The sequence below is a fragment of the Trichechus manatus genome, unplaced genomic scaffold, assembly GCF_000243295.1.
Source record: "Trichechus manatus latirostris isolate Lorelei unplaced genomic scaffold, TriManLat1.0 scaffold00061, whole genome shotgun sequence".
NCBI lineage: Eukaryota > Metazoa > Chordata > Mammalia > Sirenia > Trichechidae > Trichechus > Trichechus manatus.
Window position 1 is genome coordinate 3,704,442 of NW_004443997.1, and position 21,147 is coordinate 3,725,588.

Sequence of the window (21,147 nt, forward strand, 5' to 3'; positions counted from 1 at the left end):
TCTTTCTGCTGGCATCTCTAATCCATGGGTGAAAAAGGCTTATCTGATTTTTTCCTAATTACTTCATATGATCATGTCCACTGAGAACATCAGGACTGTTGATAATTTTTGGCTCCAGTTCACACATCTTCCATGAGGACCAAAGAGACTTCTTCCAGGGAATACACATACCTACCCTCTGCCCCACAAAGACAGATGACTGAGGAATTGGAAAGTGGTACATTTCCCCAAAGTCTAGCCTTCGAGCCTCAGAAACCACAGCCATTCTTGTATCCAGCTCCCCAATGTAATTAGTGACGTGCCAGAGAGAGGGGCTAGATTTTTGCTATGGTGGTTGTCTAACTGGCAACAAAATAGCATTGACACTTTGAAGCTGACATCTCACACTGATTCAAGAAGCACAGTTTTATCATAAACCGATTAGAGCTGGTACACAAACCCAAGGGTCTCCATACTTAGAGAGATGTTGAATGGCCACTCAAATCCCAATAGTCCCCCCTCAGTAAAACCCACTGGGAAATTCTTAATAAGTTCACAACGAGGTGACATTTGAAATTCCCTGCGGTCTCATATTTATCCAAATACATGCAGGGGGAAAAAAAAATGAAGTTTAGCCAAGAGAAAGTGCCAACCACCCATTCCTGGGACCTCTTGCTTGTTTCTAAGAAATAGGCTCCAAGAAAGAGCCTTGTAAAGGCTGACCATTGGGCCTTCGGAACAGGACAGAGGTCGAGGTGAGCTGCTTTGGTTTCCCAAATCAAAAGGGAGGAAAGTAAATGAGAAAATCTCCCGAGTTCAAACATTCCTTTAAAACCCCGCAACTTTAAATACTAAATGTGTTTCATGGCTGCCATCTTGAAAAACATTCGTTTGCCAAAGGCGCCCTTTGATTCCCATTTGGGATGGAAACGCTTGCCGATAATCCATTGAAACAGGTCCAGCACAAAGGCCTTCTTGCCACAATCATGGTGCTTTTGAAGGACAACATTTTTGTGTGCAAAATAAAACATTTTAATGCGCTACAATCCATTACACATATAGTCCTCCATTTCCTTTCAGTAATTATTCATTAGAAAACATTTAACGTCACTGCGGATTTCACACTGGGCCGTCTGGACACAAAGAACAAGAGATGGCCCATTTAGAAGGGGCTGGGGCCTTCTTTTCTAATCTGAGAAACTCCAAGGAGGTGGGGTCTGCAGGCCACAACAGGCTGGCTAAATTGTACGGTTAACGGTCAAAGCCCCCCTGCCTACTTTGACACTCATTTAAAGATGGCAGGGAACAATAGAGATTTGTTCTGTGCAAACCTTTCTTGTTTCGTGGTCTACATCAGCTCCACACATGAAACCGGCCTGAGATTCCATTCCACCTACCATCTCCCGCCCGCCTTCATCGACTCTCTCCTCTGCTCCTTTGCTTGTTCCCACTTTAACACAAAGAGACAGGTAAAGAATGTCGTGAAAAGGGGTCCATTCAGCGTGTCAGTTTTCATAATACAACTGCCTGTCAGGTTCCCTAGGAGCTATGAGGCGCTCAAACGTCTGGGTCCAGGCCAGGATTCCGGGCCGCGGGTAGGTTAGAGAGCTCAGCAGCTCCCCAGCCACCTCCCACCCTCCTGTAGCGAAAGGCCATCGCCCGGGCACTGACACCAGAAACCATATTTAACAGCAGTGGTTTCAAACATAGCAAGGGACCACATGCTGACTCCTGATGGGCTAGATGTACATGGATTCTTTTAATACTTATGTTTCAAAATGTAATTTAAAACTCATACCCAAAGACCTAAAAGCCTACTTGTAGGAAAGGTTGGGAAATATTTATCTTCTGCCATTAAAAAAAAAAAAGCTTTATTTTGGTAACATATAAATATATAAACCAAACCTGTTACTGTCGAGTCGCTTTGACTCACAGCCACCCTAGAGGACAGAGCAGAACTGTCCCATATGGTTTCCAAGGCTGTAATCTTTACGGAAACAGACTGCCACATCTTTCTCCTGTGGGGCGGCTGATGGGTTCGAACCACCGACTTTTCAGTAGCAGCCGAGCACTTAACCACTGCACCACCAGGGCTAACATTTGCCATTGTAAACCATTTTTAAGTGTAGAACTCAGTGACGTTAATCACATTCACCATGTTGTGTAACCATCAACACTACCTATTTCTAAAAGTTTCACACCACCCCAAACAGAAACTCAGTACCCCTTAAGGAGTAACTCCCCGTTCCCCCGTCCCCCAGCTCCTAGTAACCTCTAATCTACTTTTGTGGCTGTGAATTTGCCTATTCTATATTTCATGCAAGTGGGATCAGACAATATTTGTCCTTTTGTGTCTGACCTATTTCACTTTAGCGTACTATTTTCAAGGTTCACCCACATCATACATAGCATGTATCAGGACTTCATTTCTCTTTCTGGCTAAATGATATTGCATTGTATATAGTAACTTTTTAGAAGGTTCTCAACAGAGTGGTTTACCACCACAAGATCCTTCCCTGAAGTGGCTGCTAAATGAAAGGTTAGAGGTCCGAACCTGCCCAATGGCTCTGAGGAAGAAAGACCTGGCAATCTACACCTGTAAAGATTACAGCCTAGAAAACCCTATGCGGCAGTTCTACTCCGTCACATGGGGTCGCTATGAGTTGAATTGACTTCGATGGCACTTAACGACAACACAGCTGATACACTTCTAGTGTCATCTCTAACTCTGCATACTGCAGGGTACATACCACCTAGTGACGCTCCCAGAGCGTACACAGGAGGAACAAGTGAGCAAAAAACAAACACTGGCTTTTGTAGATTTTGTAAATTGACTCATGTCACTGTATTGGTATTTTTCCTATTACAGAAATCCTAACGTTTGCCCACATACTAGCTTTTTAAAAATTTTTAATTTTGATGAACATACCCAGCCGCGCATACACCCAATTCATCAATTTCTACATGTATAATTCAATAACATTGTTTACATTCTTCATGCTGTGTCACCGTCCTCACATCTCCACCCATATGGATTCACCACCATTGTCTTGGACTCACTGCCCCCTAAATTTCTCATCTATGCTGTATAGTTACTGTTGACAATTTGATCTCATCTAGATAATTCTTTAAGAGTGCAATGCTCATGGTAAACATTCTTTACTAATTTAGCTAAACAGTTGTTTAGTTTAAAGGTGACTTCAGGGAATAATTTCAGTTCATGGTTTGAAGATTTTCCCAGAGTGATAGATTTGGGGGTTCTTCCAGTTTCAAAAGATCCAGTAAGTCTGGATTCTGTAAGAATTTTAAATTCTGTTCCACATTTTCCCCCTTTTGCTCAGGATTCATCTATTGATTCTTTGAAATGTTCAGTAATAGTAGCTGGGCACCAACAGCAAACCCTCCCTTAAAAAAAAGAAGCTAAAGTTGCTGATACTAATTAAGTATATCAAAATACACCTCATTGAATTAGTTCTGTTGGTTTGAAGGCTCAAGGTCATGGCTTCACGGGACTGTCCAGTCAATTAGCCTAATACCATTTTTAGAGTTACTGTTCCACTGCCTAATTTGGTGAGTAGTGCCTGGGGTCTTAAAAGCCTGCAAGTGGGCATCCAAGATACCACAATTTGTCTCTATTTTCCTGGAGCAGCAGAGGAAGAAGGAAACCCAAGAATCAGAGAAAGAATTTGACTGCAGGTCTAACTGCTTCCATGAACTACTGCCTCCTTAGCCGTGAGACCAGAAGAACTAGATGGTGCCCGGCTATCATTACGTTTGTTTTTAATTATCATCATGATGTGCTAAAGAACATCATCCCCGATCATACAGTCCAACAGTAATGACATGCTAGATCTGATCAGTATGTGCCTAAGTAGAAAGCAAAATCCATACCAATTCAAGTTCCAGTCTAGAAGCCCAGACTAAGTGGCCAATGAAATTCTAAAAGCAAAACAGTTTTGATGCCCTATTCAGGGATCAGCAAACTAGGGCCCAAAGGCCAATTTTGCCCCCTGGCCTGCTTTTGTATGGCTCACAAGCTAAAAATGGCTTTCACATTTTTAAACAGTTGAAAAAAATTTCAAGAGAATAATGGTATTTCGTGACATGAGAAAATTACATGACATTCAAATTTCAGTGTCTATAAGTAAAGTTGTATTAAAACACAGCCATGCTCATTGTTTACATATGGTCTAGTGCAGCTTTCATGTTACAACTTCCCTTGAGTAGTTGGACAGAGGCTGAATCAACCGCAAAGTCAAAAATAGTTACTCTCTGGTCCTTAGCAGAAAAAGTTTGCTGAACCCTGCTATGTCCTATTTAGCACGTATTTCTCTTTCCTTGTTGTTACTGCCATTAAGCCAGCCCCTGGCTCATGGCAACTTCATGCAGAATAGAACAAAACACTGCGCTGTCCTGTGCCATCCCCATGACTGGTTGCGGAGTGGACTGTTGTCTTTGGAAGTAGATTGCCAGGCCTTTCTTCCTAGCCCATCTTAGTCTGTTAGCATCACAGTAACACACAAGCTTCCACAGACAGACGAGTGGTGGCCGCGCATGAGACGCACTGGCCAGGAATTGAACCCCGGTCTCCCACATGGAAGGTGACAATTCTACCATTGAACTACCACTGCCCCCTCACTTTCCTTAGGAAACCAGATTTCCGAATCAGTCGTATTTAAAAACTGCATCCACCAAGAGAAGCAATGTGGAATTTAAAATCTAACCCTTTCAAATGAATATTTAATGGCCTATGATACATCCCTCAAACTTGAACTAGGGTCAGATACTTCTAAATTAAGATCTTCTTTATTCTCAGCAGTTCTAATTTCGCAGTATCTAACAATGTTGAAAAATAAGTTCATTTAGAGCTTGAATTGAAACGATACCTTCTCCGGCCCATTGTTGCTGCCTGGCCCACCAAACACAAACCAAAGATTAACTCCGCAAACAGCAGGTAGCAGCTTCTCGCTTAGAACTTAACGAATGTTTGCTCGACGAACAGACGGATACATTTAACTCTCGAGGAGGGCCCTCTGAGGGCGCTGTCCTAGATTCTGAAAGATATGGCCCTGGGGCCACTAAAATTTAAACCAAACATACATCAAAAAGAAAGCATAGTCCCAAATTTGGATTCAAGAGGTCTAAGCTGTGGAATTGACGAGGATCAAACTTGAATGATAAAAGAATTACACTATTGCAAGTTTTTATGTGTCTGATTTACTCAATGCTGACAGCTCAACAGTTGAAATGAAGGATTAGCTTTTCATTTAATGTCAAGAAGACTGCTGGCGTTTTATTATCCAACTGCAGCCTCTTAATCACCCCTGAATGAGGATAATTATGAATATCAGCAAATAGAATAATGCTTTTAAATTACCTTAGGGATTAGACGGTCTCCCCATGAAAATTAGAGCCATTTGTGGAGTCTTAATTGCCCCATAGGAGTTGCAGATGGAGAAAAAAATCTGCAGTTACTTGGCCATGTTGATTCAGCACGACTGCTGTCAGCTGCCATCAAGGAGGCCCCTGACTGGCTCACAGCGACCCCAGGCACAAGAGAATGGAGCATTACCCAGGCCTGCGCCATCGCCATGAGCAGTTACAGATTAGACCCTTGTGATCCACAGGGCTTTCACTGACTGATTTTCAGAAGCAGATCACCAGGTCTTTCTTCCTAGTCTGTCTTAGTCTAGAAGTTCTGTTAAAACCTCTTCAGCATCATCGCAACATGCAAGCCTCCACAGACACACGAGCGGTAGCTGTGTACGAGGTGCGCTGACGGGGAACCAAACCCAGGCCTTCCACAGAGAAGGCAAGAATTCTGCCACTGAAGTACCAATGCCCCTGCAGCACAACTCAGCAGAAAAGCAGACCTGTTGCCACTGAGCCGCTTCTGACTCGTGGCGACCTCATGGGTTACAGAGTGGAACTGCTGCATAGGATTTTCTTGGCCGTAATCTTTACAAAGCAGATTGCCAGGCCTTTCTTCCACCAAGCCCCTGGATGGGTTTAAACCACCAATCTTTCTGTTTAAACCGTTTGCGCCACCCAGGGACCTTACTCATTGCTGTCAGGTCGATTCCGACTCATAGTGACCCTACAGGACAGAGTAGAGCTGCCCCATGAGGTTTCCAAAGCTGTAAATCTTTACTGAAGCTGACTGCCACATCTTTCTCCCTTAGAGCCGCTGGTGGGTTGGAACTGCTGACCTTTCGGTTAGCAGCCGAGCACGAGCACTTTAACCACTCTGCCACCAGGGATCCTTCCAGGGACCTTAAAAAACCCCACTGCCGTCGAGTCAATTCCAACTCATAGCAACCCTATAGGACAGAGTAGAACTGCCCCACAGGGTTTCCAACGAGTGGGGTGGTGGATTCGAACTGTCAACATTTTGGTTAGCAGCTGAGCTCTTAACTGCTGTGCCACCAGGGCTCCACTCCAGGGACCTTAGAGGGCTAAAAAATGTTGACTTCAAGTTCTAGACTTTTCTGTTTCCCAATGCTAAATGTTAGGGGAGAAAAGATCTTTGGAAGTTTATAGCTGTCTTAAGTGGAGGATCTCTATTCTAATAACTCTTAGCTTTCCCGGAAGTCTAGGAATTCTCCCTGCTTCCCAAACAGAGTTTGTAGATGAGCTTATAAAAGAGGCATTTTCTTGCCTTAAGAGCCCTAGTGGTGCAAAGGTTAATCACTTGGCTGCTAACCGAAAGGTTGGTTCGCATCCACACAACAGCTCTATGGGAGAAAGATCTGGCGATGTGCTCCAGTAAAGATTACAGCCTAGAAGAGACCATGGGGCAGTTCTACTCTGTTAGACGGGTCGCTATGAGTTGACAATCAACTCAACGACACCCAACAACAACAAGGGGAAGAATGACTCCCTCCTCTACCCTCCTCTCTGCCTGGCGTCCTCAGCTATCTTCACTGGAGCAAAAGATATTTCATGGTCTGGGTGCCTTGCAAATGCTCAGCAGAACTTGGATATTGACAATGGATTATATTAACACCTGTTTGGACCACCAAATACGAACGTGTGGCCTGGAGTTTTCCCAGGGTGCCTTTTTGTTCTTGTTTTCCCTCCACCTGAGTCGGCATCCCAATGCGTCGATGAGGAAATTAATAGACTTCACACAATAGACCACTTTCAATGTGGCTTTTTAATTATTTTCCATCTCCCCTCCAAAAAAACAGTTGTCACGGAGTTGATTCCAACTCATGGTGACCCCATGTGTGTCAGAACAGAACTGCACTCCATAGGGTGCAGTTTTGGCTGGTTTCTTGGAAGCAGATCACCAGACCTTTCTTCCGAGGTGCCTCTGGGTAGGTTTGAACCACTAACCTTTCAGTTAGTAGCCAACTGCTTAACTATTTGCACCACCTAGGGATTTCTCATCCCGAAAGGGGTATCTAAATAATACTTGGGCAAAAATGGCTGTGACTTTAGATATTTAGAAGTCACTTAAGCCTGAAGTGTTGGTTCTCAAGCTTCAGCATGTAGGAGAACGACCTAGTGAAGCCCAGGGGAACCGCAGAGAGTGGGCCCAGGAAACAGCATATTTAACAGGTAGCCCAGGTCACTGCAGTGCGGCTACCCCAGGACCATACTTATAACCCCTGCTCCTCAAAGTATTCATGGACCGGCAGCACCAGAAGCCCCTGGGAGCTTGGCAGAAATGCAGAGTCTCAGGCCCCACCCCAGAATCACTAAGTCGAAACCTGCATGCCCACCAGACCCCAGATGATTTGTGTACGCGGGACAAAGAAGCACCAATGTAAGACCCAGTGACTCTGAGAAAAGGAAGCATTAGGCCAAGGAAGACTGAAGGTCAGGGAAAAACACGCCTAAGACCGCGAAGATGAAAACTAGAGTCGAAGGAAACGGGAGACAGAAAGCTCCATCAAACGCCGTGGGGCTGCGAAAGGGACTGTCGGAGGAGAGAAGAAGGAACGAAGACAAACAGGACAGGGCTTGCCCACACTCCAGCCACCAGGAGCTAAGGGTTGGCTTGCTGTACAAATTGGAAAATCAGCTTTTCTTTCTTTTCCTATGACTGCGCACCCTGGTGGTGCAGTGGTTAAGCGCTTGGCTGCTAACTGAAAAGGCTGGCGGTTTGAACCCACCCAGTGGCTCCACGGGAGAAAGACCTGGCAATCTGTTCCCGTAAAGATCACAGCCTAGAAAACCCTACGGGGCAGTTCTACTCTGTCACGTGGGGTCACTAGGAGTAGGAATCGACTTGACAGCAACTAACAACAGCAGAAGAACTTATTAGAGATTTTCCAAGCCTTTTTCCTCCTTCTCCAATACAAGCCAGGCTGTTTCTCTTTTGTGAAGCTGAATTTGACTGGAAGGACAGGCCCCTTTTTATCTCTCTTCCTTTTGGCGAGGTGGCTGAAAAGGCCTAATCTCAAATCTAGAAAAGTCAAGGTTAAGTAGACGCAGAAACTTAAAAGATACTGCCAGTCTTTAATTAAGGAGTCTGCTTCCTAAAGAGACATACCTTCTCTATCGCAAATATTTATTTAAAAAAACAAAAACAAAATACAAGCTGTTTAGCCATAAACTGGATATGTTTTGTTGTTGGGTGGTGTCGAGTTGGTTTCGACTCCTAGTGACCCCATGCGACAGAGCAGGGCTGCCCCACAGAGTTTCCTAGGCTGTAATCTTTACGGGAGCAGACTGCCAGGTTTTTCTCCCAAAGAGCTGCTGGGTGGGTTTGAACTGCCAATCTTTCGGTTAGCAGCTGAGCACTTAACCTTTGTGCCACCAGGGCTCCTATAAACTGGATATACGTATTGGAAATATTCATTCCACAAAAGGCAGACTTCTTGGGCACCTGCCCCAGGCAGGTGGTTATCCTGGACCTTGCTGGCTGGGATTAGTATGGCTTGTGGGAGGGGAGGGGAGAGACAGAGGGAGGGAGACACAGAGACAGAGGCAGAGACAGCGAGCACATGTTAGCAGGCGCTTCAAGGAAAATATGCAATAAAGAGAGAAAAATGTGTATACCTTTTTAAAATAACTCTTCTGGATTTTGCTATTACACTGAATGACCCATATAAGATAAAGTAGGGAAATCTGGATGAAAAGTATATTGATTAAATAAGAAACGATTAAAAGCCATTCCCCCAACAGATATAGTTCTTTAAAATGGTTATCTATTTCCTCGTCTGATTGTCAAATAATTACACATTTGTTTTAGACAGTCTGGAAAAATGCAATAAAGAGAATTAAAAATCATCTACAATCCCACCACCCAGAAATTGCCACTGTTTTCATTTTGGAATATCTCCTTCTAGTCCTCCACACCCCTGTACAGTAAAACTGTGATAATGTTTTATACATGGTTTTTTAAAAACAACATGACTAATCCTTATAAAAATAAGAAAGACAATTTAAAATATCACATAATGTGAAGTCATCTGGGAAGGTGTCCTGGTGGCAAAGTGGTTAAGTGCTTGGCAGCTAACCAAAAGGTTATTGGTTCGAACCCACCAGCCACTCCACGGGAGAAAGATGTGGCAGTCTACTTGCATAGAGATTACGGCCTTGGAAACCCCATGGGGCAGTTCTACCCTTTCGTATAGGGTCGCTATGAGTCAGAATGGACTTGAGAGCAACAGGTTTGGTTTGGTTTTTGGAAAATCACTGCGACTCGAAACATTCAAAATTACAAAGTTAGAAATCAAAATTCAGGCCATAGTTTCTTTCTTTCCCAATAAGTTCTATGTACCATAAGAGTATTGCTTTTTAGTCTCTCAGCCAAGTACCACCTCTGATTATGGTGTTAACACTAAGGACTAGAATTTTTCATTAATAAATGTCATCTGTTAAAGACTCTATTAAAAGACTCATGTGACAACAAAGACTTTTACCAAAAAAGAGAAAAAAATAATAATAAACTTCATCTTCTGAACCACACTGAGGGTAAAAGCCTACAGCCTTCAATATAGATTATACCTTGCCTTAGGCTGGGTTCTCTAGAGAAGCAAAACCAGTAAAGCATATACATGTAGGTATAGAGAGACTTATATCAAAGAAACAGCTCATGCAATTTTAGAGGCTAGAATGTCCCAAATCTGTGGATTAGGGTAGAGGCGTCTCCGGATTCACGTAGCCACAGGGACTGGTAAACCCAAGATCAGCAGGTTGGAAAGCAGGACTCTGCTCACAGACTGTGAAGACTGACGAATCCCAGGATCGGCAGATAAGCTGCTAGCTCAAGTCCCAAGAACCGGAGGTCAGGCAAACAGGAGACAGCCACAGGATCCAGAGTGAGCAAAAAGCCAGAACGTCTGCTTATATTCAGACGCAGGCCACACCTCCAAGGGAACTCCCATCTGATTGGCTACTCACAGCAGATTCAATCATGGGAGTGATCACATATAAACACAGAGAATCATGGCCCAGCCAAGTTGACATACAATCTTAACCATCACACACCTGAACACAAAGAAAACAAAAATCTTCATAACTGGACCAATAAGCAGCATTGTGATAAATGGCGAAGAAATTGAAGTTGTCAAGGATTTCATTCCACTTGGATTAACAATCAATGCCCATGGAAGCAGCAGTCAAGAAATCAAATGACATATTGGATTGGACAATTCTGCAAAAGACTTCTTCAAAGTGTTAAAAAGTAAAGATGTCACTTTGGTGACAAAGATTCAACTGACCCAAGCCATGGTCTTTTCGATAACCTCATAAGCCTGGGAAAGCCGGACAATGAAAAAGGGAGATAGAAGGAGAATTAAGGCATTTGAACCATGGTTTGGCAAAGAATATTGAATATATCGTGGGCTGCCAAAAGAACAAACAAATCTTGGAGGAAGCACAGCCAGAATGCTCCTTAGAATCAAGGATGGTAAGACTGGTTTGCTTACCTTGGACATGTCATCAGGAAAGACCAATCATTAGAAAAGGACGGCTTGCTTACTTTGGACATGTCATCAGGAAAGACCAATCATTAGAAAAGGACATCATCATGTTTGGTAAAGTAGCACCATCACCAACACCCACTGCCACTGAGTCAATTCCGACTCATAGCCCCGCTACAGGACAGAGTAGAACTGCCCTATAGGGTTTCCTAGGAGCACCTGGTGGATTCAAACTACCAACCTTTTGGTTAGCAGCCGAACGCTTAACCACTACGCCACCAGGGTTTCCTGGTAGAGTAGAGGGTTAGTGTCATGGATTGAACTGTGTCCCCCCAAAAATGTGGGTAGCAACTTGGCTAGGTCATGATTCCCAGTATTGTATGATTGTGTTATCTGATGTGATTTCCTTATGTGTTGTAAATTCTATCACTGTGATGAGGTTATACTGATGAGGTTGACAAGATTAGTGTCTTCATGCAATCTCTTTTGAGATATAAAAGACAGAAGTGAGCAGAGACACATGGGAACCTCATACCACCAAGAAAGCAATGCCAGGAGCAGAGCATGTCCTTTGGACCTGAGGTTCCTGTGCTGAGATGCTCCCAGACCAAGGAAAGACTGATGCATCACAAGGACCTTCCTCCAGAGCCGACAGAGAGAGAGAGCCTTCTTCTGGAGCTGATGCCCTGAGTTTGGACTTGTAGCCTACTGGACTGTGAAGACAATAAATTTTTCTCTGTTTAAACCATCCACTTGTGGTATTCCTGTTAGAGCAGCACCAGATGACTGCAGAGACAGTTAGCAAAAATGACAAAAACCATGAATGAGATGGATTGACAAGGTGGCTGCAACAATGGGCTCAAACATAGCAACGATTGTGAGGATGGCGTAGGACGAGGTAACATTTTGTTCTGTTATACACAAAGAAGCATGAGTCGGAGCCTATCTGACAGCAGCTAACAACAGTAACAGCAACATCTGTGTGTACGGCATTATGGGAAACAGCTGGTACTTAAGAACTTGCTGCTGTTTACAAATAAAACACAATTACAGGAAGAGTTAAGACAGAATTTCTGGATTCAATGCCTAACCTTTTAAATGACCCTTAAGCAGGTGCCAATAAGAATATGGTTAATTAGGAAGTTATTTGGCTCCTGGGTGGTGCAAACAGTTAAGCACTTGACTACTAGCTGAAAGGCTGGTGGGTTCAAACGCACCCAGAGGCGCCTCGGAAGACAGACCTGGAGATCTATATCTGAAAGATCACAGCCTTGAAAACCCTGTGGAGCAGTTCTATGCTGCACGCACAGGGCCGAGATGAGTTGGAATCAACTCAAAGGCAACTAATTACAACAGGAAGTTACTTAATATATTGTCATAAGTTCCTGGTGTGATTTTGCTTCTCTTTAAGATTTCAATATAAAATGCTTACTTTGTTAGTCAAAAGAGAAGGTAAGATAGTAGAAGCTGACTGGAGGAAACGTGTTCGTGTTTTCACCTGGCTTAAGAGTTTTTAGAGTAGTAATACAAAAGCACACTGACCTGGCTTAGATTCAGCCTTGCTTTAAAAATAAACCCAAACCTAACCCGCTGCTGTCGAGCCAATTCCAACTCACAGGGACGCTCTAGGACAGAGCAGAACTGCCCCATAGGGTTTCCAAGGATGGCTGGCGGATTCGAACTGCCGAGCTTTTGGTTAGCAGCTGAGCTCTTAACCACTGCACCACCAGGGTTCCACTTTAAAAATAAGCCACACCAAAATCCCACCACCTGTCTGTCAGTTGTCATACTGTGGTGGCTTGTGTGTTGCTTTGACACTGGAAGCTATGCCACTGTATTTCGAATACCAGCAGGGTCACTCATACTGGATAGGTTTCAGTGGAGCTTCCAGACTCAGACTAGGAAGAAAGGCCTGGAGATCTACTTCCAAAAATTTGTCAAAAACTGCATGGATCACAACAAAATATTGTCCAACGTAGTGCTGGAAGATGAGCCACGTGGCTTGGAAGGCGTTACACAAAAGCTGCACTAGAGCTGTGCTACCCCTTTATAGTCAGACCCATCACCCTCTGTTTAAGCCCTGGCAACCATGAATCTGCTCTCCATTTCTATACAAGAACTTTCTTCTACAATGTTGTCATTTCAAGAACGATACAGAAATAGACCCAAACAGTATATAACTATTTGAGGTTGTCCTTTTTCACTCAGCATGTTGTTATTCTTAGTTGGTGCCGTTGAGTCAATTGCGACTCATAGCGACCCCATGTGACAGAGTAGAACTGCCCCATAGGGTTTTATTGGCTGTAATTTTTACAGCAGCAGATGGCCAGGCCTTTCTTTCTCCCACAGAGTTGCTGGACGGGTTCAAACCGCCCACCTTTTGGTTAGCAGTTGAGCGCTTAATTGCTACGCCACCAGGGCTCATTTCACTCAGTGTTAACACCCTGAAATCCACTGAAGTTGTTGGATGTACCAATAGTTTGTTTCTTTTTATCACTGAGTAGTATTCCATCCAAATAAGATTTCACCGAGGGAATCTGGGGATTAATTCATAAGCTAAGGAAGGCTGAATTCCTTCTACTTTTTTAAAAATATAACTAACCAAAAAACCAAGTTGCCACCTAGTCAGTTCCAACTTAGGCAACCCTATGCGTGTCAAAGTACAACTGCGCTCCATGAGGTTTTCAAGGCTGTGAACTTCCAGATGCAGATCACCAGGCCTTCCTTCCAAGGTGCATCTGCGTGGGTTTGAACCACCAGTGTTTCAGTTAGTAGCTGTGCTCTTAACCGTTTGTGTCACCTGGGGACTCTTAAAAAATAGAACTACATACAGATAAATGTGCTTGCATATTTCTATATGAATTCTGTATAGTCACAACAATAGAAAATACCGCAAGCTCCTGCAAAAATGGCACTGATTAAGAAAAACAGAAAACAACAAATGCTGGCAAGGTTGTGGGGAGATTGGAACCCTTATCTACTGTAAAATGGTACAACCACTGTGGAAAATGGTATGGCGCTTCCTCAAAAAGCTAGAAATACTTTATGATCCAGCAATCCCACTCCTACCTATGATATACCCTAGAGTTCTAACAACAGTGACACAGACATATGCACACCTGTGTTCACTGCAGCATTATTCACAATAGCAAAAAGATAGAAACAACCTATAACGGATAAATAAATTATGGTACATACATACAATGGAATACTATGCAGCTATAAAAGAATAATGACGAGTCCTCGAAACATAACATGGATGAATCTGGAGGACAGTATGCTGAGTGAAACAAATCAATCATAAAAGGACAAATATTGTATGATCTCACTTTTATAAAAAGACAAGAATAGGTATACGTACAGAAATCGACGTTCATTGGTGGTTGCCTGTTTTAGTTATCTAGTGCTGCTATAAAAGAAATACCGCAAGTGGATGGCTTTAACAAACTGAAACTTATTCTCTCACAGTCTAGTAGGCTAGAAGTCCAAATTCAGGGGAGCCAGCTCCATGGGAAGGCTTTCTCTCTGTCGGCTCTGGAGGAAGGCCCTTGTCATCAATATTCCCCTGGTCTAGGAGCTTCTCAGCGCAGGGACCCCAGGTCCAAAGGATGTGTTTTGCTCCTGGCACTACTTTCTTTGTGATATGCGGTCCCCCTGCTCACTTGTCTCTTTGATATCTCAAAAGAGATTGACTCAAGATACAACCTAATCTTGTAGATTGAGTCCTGCCTCATTAACATCATAGAAATAGGATTTACAACACATAGAAAAATCATATCAGATGACAAAATGGTGGACAATCACACAGTACTGGGAATCATGGCCTAGCCAATTTGACACACATTTTAAGGGGACACAATTCAATCCATAACGTTACCAGAGATGGAAGGGGGAGAGAGGAGGAATCTCTTTGTAGATAGTAGACACTTGTTATTTTTTGGGATGGAAAAGGCAATAATGAGTGTGGGCGAAGTGTGCACAACTTGACCAAGGTAAATAATGACACTAAGAAGTACACAAGAATAAGGGACGTTTTGGTAAATGCTATTATGTATATAAATTTGCAACAACAGCAATAACAACCAAAACATATGTATGTGGTTACATAGGTAGGTATGTATGCATATATGCATGTAGGAAGGTATATGTGCGTATATACACATGTGCACAGATAGGCATATCTGTAGGCATATGTATATGCGTGTACATGTGTGCTGCATATATATTCATATATATTGCAAACCACATAGGGGGCACAGTTACGGATCCTTCCTAGACATAACCAAACACCTGGTGGGATTGGTTTACTGGGTTTGAAGGCTTAGGACCATAGTCTCTTGGGACAATTCAGTCAATCGGCACAGCATGGTCCATAAAGTTTATGTTCTGTATCCTAGTTTGGTGAGTAGCATCTGGGGCTTTTAAAGCTTGCGAGCAGCCATCTAAGAGACAACTATTGGTCTCTACTCGTCTGGAGTGAAAAAGAAAGAAGAAACCCAAAGACTCAAAGTCTGCAAGACAAAGAGCTTACATGAACCATGGCCTCATCTCTCCTGAGACCAGAAGAACTAGATGTTGCCTAGCTACCCCTACCAACTGTTCTGACCAGGGGAACAATAGATGGAACCAGATAGAATGGGAGAAAAATGTAGAACAAAATTCAAATTCTTAAAAAAGGCCAGACTTACTGGACTGGTAGAGACTAGAGGAACCCCCAAGACTATCGCCCTGAGGTGCCCTTGAAACTCTGTACTGAAACCACTCTCGGAAGTCACCCTTCAGCTAAATAACAGACTGGCTCGTAAAATAAACAATATCACCTATGAGTACTGTGCTCCTTAAAAAAAATGATCTATATGAGACCACATTGTCAACATTTACCCTAAAGCAAAGATGAGAAGGTAAGAGGGGGCAGGGAAGCTAGATTAATGGAAATGGAACAACCAGAAAGGAAATAATGAGAATGTTGACACATTGTGAAAAATGTAACCAATGTCATTGAACAATATCTATAGAAATTGTTAAATAGGAACCTAATTTGCTGTGTAAGTTTTCACCAAAAACACCATAAAATTCCATGTATATGAAGAAGAAAATATAACACACGACCTGGCTTGAGGACAGGCTTACCTGATTCATCTCCTGTACAAGACCTGTTGCATAGAGAACACTCCTGAATTAATCTGGTAATTAATCAGCTCAATTATTTTCTCCCTGGGAATCATACTTCCTAGAGTTACTGTTTTGAGATGTAATGCAGGGATGACAAGTCAAACGAGGACCTTTTTCTGGGCATTCAAATACATTCTTGGTCAAGGAGAGTGCCATTTTGAGTTACCCGTTGCCAAGGTGACAGTACTGGGTGCTACAGAAATAGATAATCGACTGAATGGATCGATGACAGGCTGTAGCTAGAGTTTCTTCATTGTGAGTGAAGCTTCTGTGGCAGACCACTAAATTATTCTACTACATACATACGTGCTTCTGGAATCTTCTTGGCTGGTAGAGGAGAATAATCCTTCAGCAAAGAATGTGTTCTAAGTCAGCAACAAATGAGATCCTTATGCGAAAGAAAACCCAAACAAACAAAAAATAGAAAAATTGTCTTTGTAAGTCTTCATGCCTTTAATTAACTTCTGGAAAAAGGCAATAGGTTTGACACTCAAGTTGTTCTGCCTTCAATCTCCCCAGAAGAGCCTTTTCACTGTCTACATGCTAAAGAAAATAGCTCAGTTTTAGCTTCTTCAAAGAAGCCCTGGTGGCACAATAGTTAAGTGCTCAGCTGCTAACTGAAAGGTCGGCGGTTCGAACCCACCCAGTGGCTCCTCGGGAGAAAAAAAAACTGGCGATCTGCTCCCGTAAAGATTACAGCCTAGGAAACCCTATGGGGCAGTTCTACTCTGTCATATACAGTCGCCGTGAGTCAGAATCAACTCGACAGCACACAGCAACAACAATGACAGCTTCTTCAAGTGATCTGTATATGGGACAATTTGGGGTTACTGCATTTAAAAATAAACACAATATTTCTAGGATGATAAAGAACATTTATGAAGGGTCTAACAAGTAAGGACAATTATTGCCTAAGATTTCCTGCAACATTAGGTCACCTGCACTCTCCAATACGGTGGCCACTAGCCACACGTGGCTATTTAAATTAATTACAATTAAGTAAAATTTAAAATTCAAGTCCTCAGTCGCACTAGCTATATTTCAAGCACTCAATTCTCATACGTGGCTAGTGCATTGGACAGAGCAAATACACATTTTTATCATTACCGAAGTTTTATTGAATAGCACTGCTCTGGATCAATTTGAAATGAATTGGCAACACCCTGTACTTGGGTTCTTGTATTATCAGACTTTCCCCAAACAAAAAATAGGGAGAGCATCTACTTGATTGTCTTAAATAAAAGTTTTCACCAAACAAACTCAGAATCTAATTTCTGAGCCCAAGCCTCTCTCTGTGCCTCCACGAGGCCCAGTGCTGCTGTTATTTAGACCTTCCTTGTAGAAGAAGGAGCCCTGGTGGCTTAGTGGTTAAGCGTTTGGCTGTGAACCAAAGATCAGCAGTTCGAATCCACCAGCTGCTCCTTGGAAACCCTATGGGGCAGTTCTACTCTGTCCTGTAAGGTTGCTATGAGTCAGAATCGACTTGATGGCAATAGGTTTGTAGAAGAGAAGCCCCCAGCATGAGGCTACCTTCAGGTCACATTACCTTAGGCTCCATCCTGTATGGCAGGAAAGCGGGTGGTTAACGATTATTCCACGCGTGCCATTCAAAACGTGCTTCCCCCTGGTTTATGATCCTGCTTGACGTGACACTCGGCAACAAGGGAGGAGGCGAGTCTCGCCTGCCGGGGCGGAGCGGCATTAATAATTCATCCTGGGAGTTAGTGGCTGCATCCTGAGGCTACCCACCTGTGGGTACCTGGGGCTGCCTGTTGAGCGATAAGAACTGGAAACCGGACCTTCCTCGAGATTACGTTACAGCCACTGCTGATCTTTGACTAGTCACTTACGTTCCTGACCAGTCGCTGACTATTAAAAGGAATTCAGGACCTTCAGCGAGCTATGCTAAGGAGCCCTGGCAGTGTAAACAGTTAAGCGCTCGGCTGCTAAACGAAAGGTTGGCGGTTTGAACCCACCCAGCAGTACTGCAGAAGAAAGGCCTCGCATCTGTTTCCGTAAAGATTACAGCCTAGAAAACCCTATGGGGCAGTTCTACTCTGTCACATGGGGTCTCTTTGAGTTGAAATCGACTCCTCGGCACCCAACAACAACGTGAGCTCTGCTAAAAAGAATTCTCTCAACCTCTGTGGCTAGATCCAGCCCAGTGGAAATCCTGTTGGAATCAACCAACCAACTTGACCAGACAACTTCAAGGCTCATAATACAGAGACTCTGACCATCCCCAGGTTTCCTTCATTTTAATCACATTGTTATTAATTTTCAGATGCAAAAGTAATGAATGAATGGGTACCTTCTCCTTGTAAAAAATAACACTACCGATATTGGAGGCAGTATAGTTGAAGAGAAGCTTAGAGTTCACCTCCCAGGCTTGGATCTAATTTTGTGTTTGTAAAGTTGTATTATTTTCCTTTAAAAGAACTCACCCCGCCCCCCGGCCCCGATTGGTGGAATAATTTGGAAACGGGATGGTGGTGATGGTCACACAACATGATAAATGTAACTGATGTCACTGAATTGTACATGTAAACAATATTGATTTGGCAAATGTTTTATATACATATGAAACCAAAACAACTTAACAAAAAGATAATGTGTAGACAAATACTTAACCCTAATTAATGACATAAATAAATAAGAACCCAGATGGTGCAAAGCCGTTTGTGATCGGCTTCTAGCTTAAAGGTTGGCAGTTTGAACCCACCCAGTGGCTCTGTGGAAGAAAGGCCTGGTGATCTGCTTCCATAAAGATTACAGCCAAGACAACCTTATGGGGCAGGTCTGCTCTGTAACACACGGGGTCACCATGAGTCAGAATAACTCAACGGCAGCTAACAACAACAGCGATATAAATGCTGAGGAATTTAGGGAGAAGGGTATTCATGTTTGCAGTTTACTTTGAAATGCTTCAAAAATAAGATGGATTGATGGAGGATAGAGGGACGCTTGCACTGATAGATATCTGATAAAGCAAGCACAGTACATTTTTTTTTCTTATTTTACTTCAGGTGAAGGCTTACAGAACAAATAGTTTCTCATGAAACAGTAGTACACATATTGTTTTATGACATTGGTTAACAACCCCACAACATGTCAACCCTCTCCCTTCTCGACCTTGCAGGGTCACTATAAGTCGAAATGAACTCAATGGCAACAAGTTTTTGGTTTGGTGGAATGGCTAATGATCGCAAGCATCTTTTCATCTATTTGTTGGCTGCCTGAATGTCTTCTTTGGTGAAATGTCTGTTCATGTCCTTTGTCCATTTTTCGATTCAATTGTTTGTCTTTTTGTTGTTGAGTTGTTGAAGTTTTCTATATATTTTAGAGATTAGACCCTTATCAGGTATGTCATTGTCAACATTTTTTTCCCAGTTTGTAGGTTCTCTTTTCACTCTCTTGGTAAAGTCTTTTGATGGGTGTAAGTTAGCACAGTAAAGTTTTGTTTTGTTTTTAAAATATTTTATTGTACTTTAGGTGAAAGTTTACAGAGCAAACTAGTTACCATTCAATATATTGTACACAAGTGTTCCATGACATTGGCTGCAATCCCCACACTGTGTCAATACTCTCCCCATTTCTACCCTGGGTTCCCCATATCCTTTTGTCTGGTTTTCCTACCCCTTCCTACCTTCCATCTTTGCTTTTGGGCAGATGTTGCCCTTTATGCCTCTTACAATTGTTGGTTCTACGGAGCACGTTCTTTTTGGGTATTATTGTTTATTTCACAGGCCTGACTATTGCTTGGCTGGAAGGTGGTTTCCGAGAATGATTGCAAGTCAGAGGGGTGTCTTAGGAGCACAGTAAAATTTTAATGGTAGAATTTAGGTTGTGGATTTATAGGTATATACTTTAAGATATTTTCAACTTTGCTATGAAAATTATGAAGATCTTTATAATAAAAATTTGGAAGCCTCCCCCGGCATTGTATAAGCCACAGGTCCCCAAACTTAAGCCTGCTTCTGCAAGTGGGTCAAGGTTAAGAACATGGACTGTGAGCTCATGGCTGGGTTCTACCCTGACTCCACTCCCTATCAGCTGTAGGACCGTGGGCACATGACTGACCTCTGGGCCTCAGTTTCCCGACCTGTAAAACCGGGGAAGATGATGATACTGCCTTCCTCAGCAGTTACAACATTTAATACACGTAAAATAATTGGACAAGGAGCCCTGGTGGCGCAGTGGTTAAGGACTTGGCTGCTAACCGAAAGGTTGGTGGTTCGAACTCGCCAGCCACTCCGCAGGAGAAAGATGTGGCAATCTGCTTCCGTAAAGATTTACAGCCTGGGAAACCCTACGGGGCAGTTCTACTCTGTCCTGTAGGGTGGCCAGGAGTCAGAATCGACTTGATGGCTCATGGGTTTTTGTAAAGCAATCAGAAGGCTGCCTGACACTCAGTGACACCCTAGTAAGTGTTAACCCCAAATGCTGTCATAGATAAGGTGCCAACCAGTCTTCTGTAGCCCCCTCCTCAGGCCTCTCCCCTAGGGATCCACCATTACCATCTTGCTGTTTTCCTTCCACATTTTTTTCTATCCAATTACATATATGCATGTGCACTTATAACAAATACACAGTATGGTTTCTGTGTAAGTGTGTGACTGGGGAGTCTCTCGGTGGCATTAATGGTTAAGTGCTAGACTACTAATTGAAAGATTGGCGGTTCTAATCTTCCCAGAGCTCCTTGGAAGAAAGACCTGGCAATCTGCTTCTGAAAGGTCACAGCCTTGAAAGCCCTCTGGAGAAATTCTACTCTGTAACACATGGGGTTGCCATGAGTTGGAATTGACTCGATAGCAATGGACTTTTTTTTTTTTTTTTAAAGTTTTAAATGACTACTGTGGTTTCTGCTGCGTTTATGTAAAATTCAAACTGGCACATTTTTATTGATTATCCTTTAGAAAACATTGTATTCTATATAGAAGTTAATTTGGAGAATTCCTACTCATGCAGTCGTCTCTGACACACGCAGACTCGGTATGTTCATTTCGAGAGCAAGATCATATAGAATTGGAATTGTCTGACTTCACTTCCGGCGCAGTTCATGTCTCCAGTCCCTGGGGTACTATGAGTTCCTGAGTTTAAATTACAGATTAGAAATAAA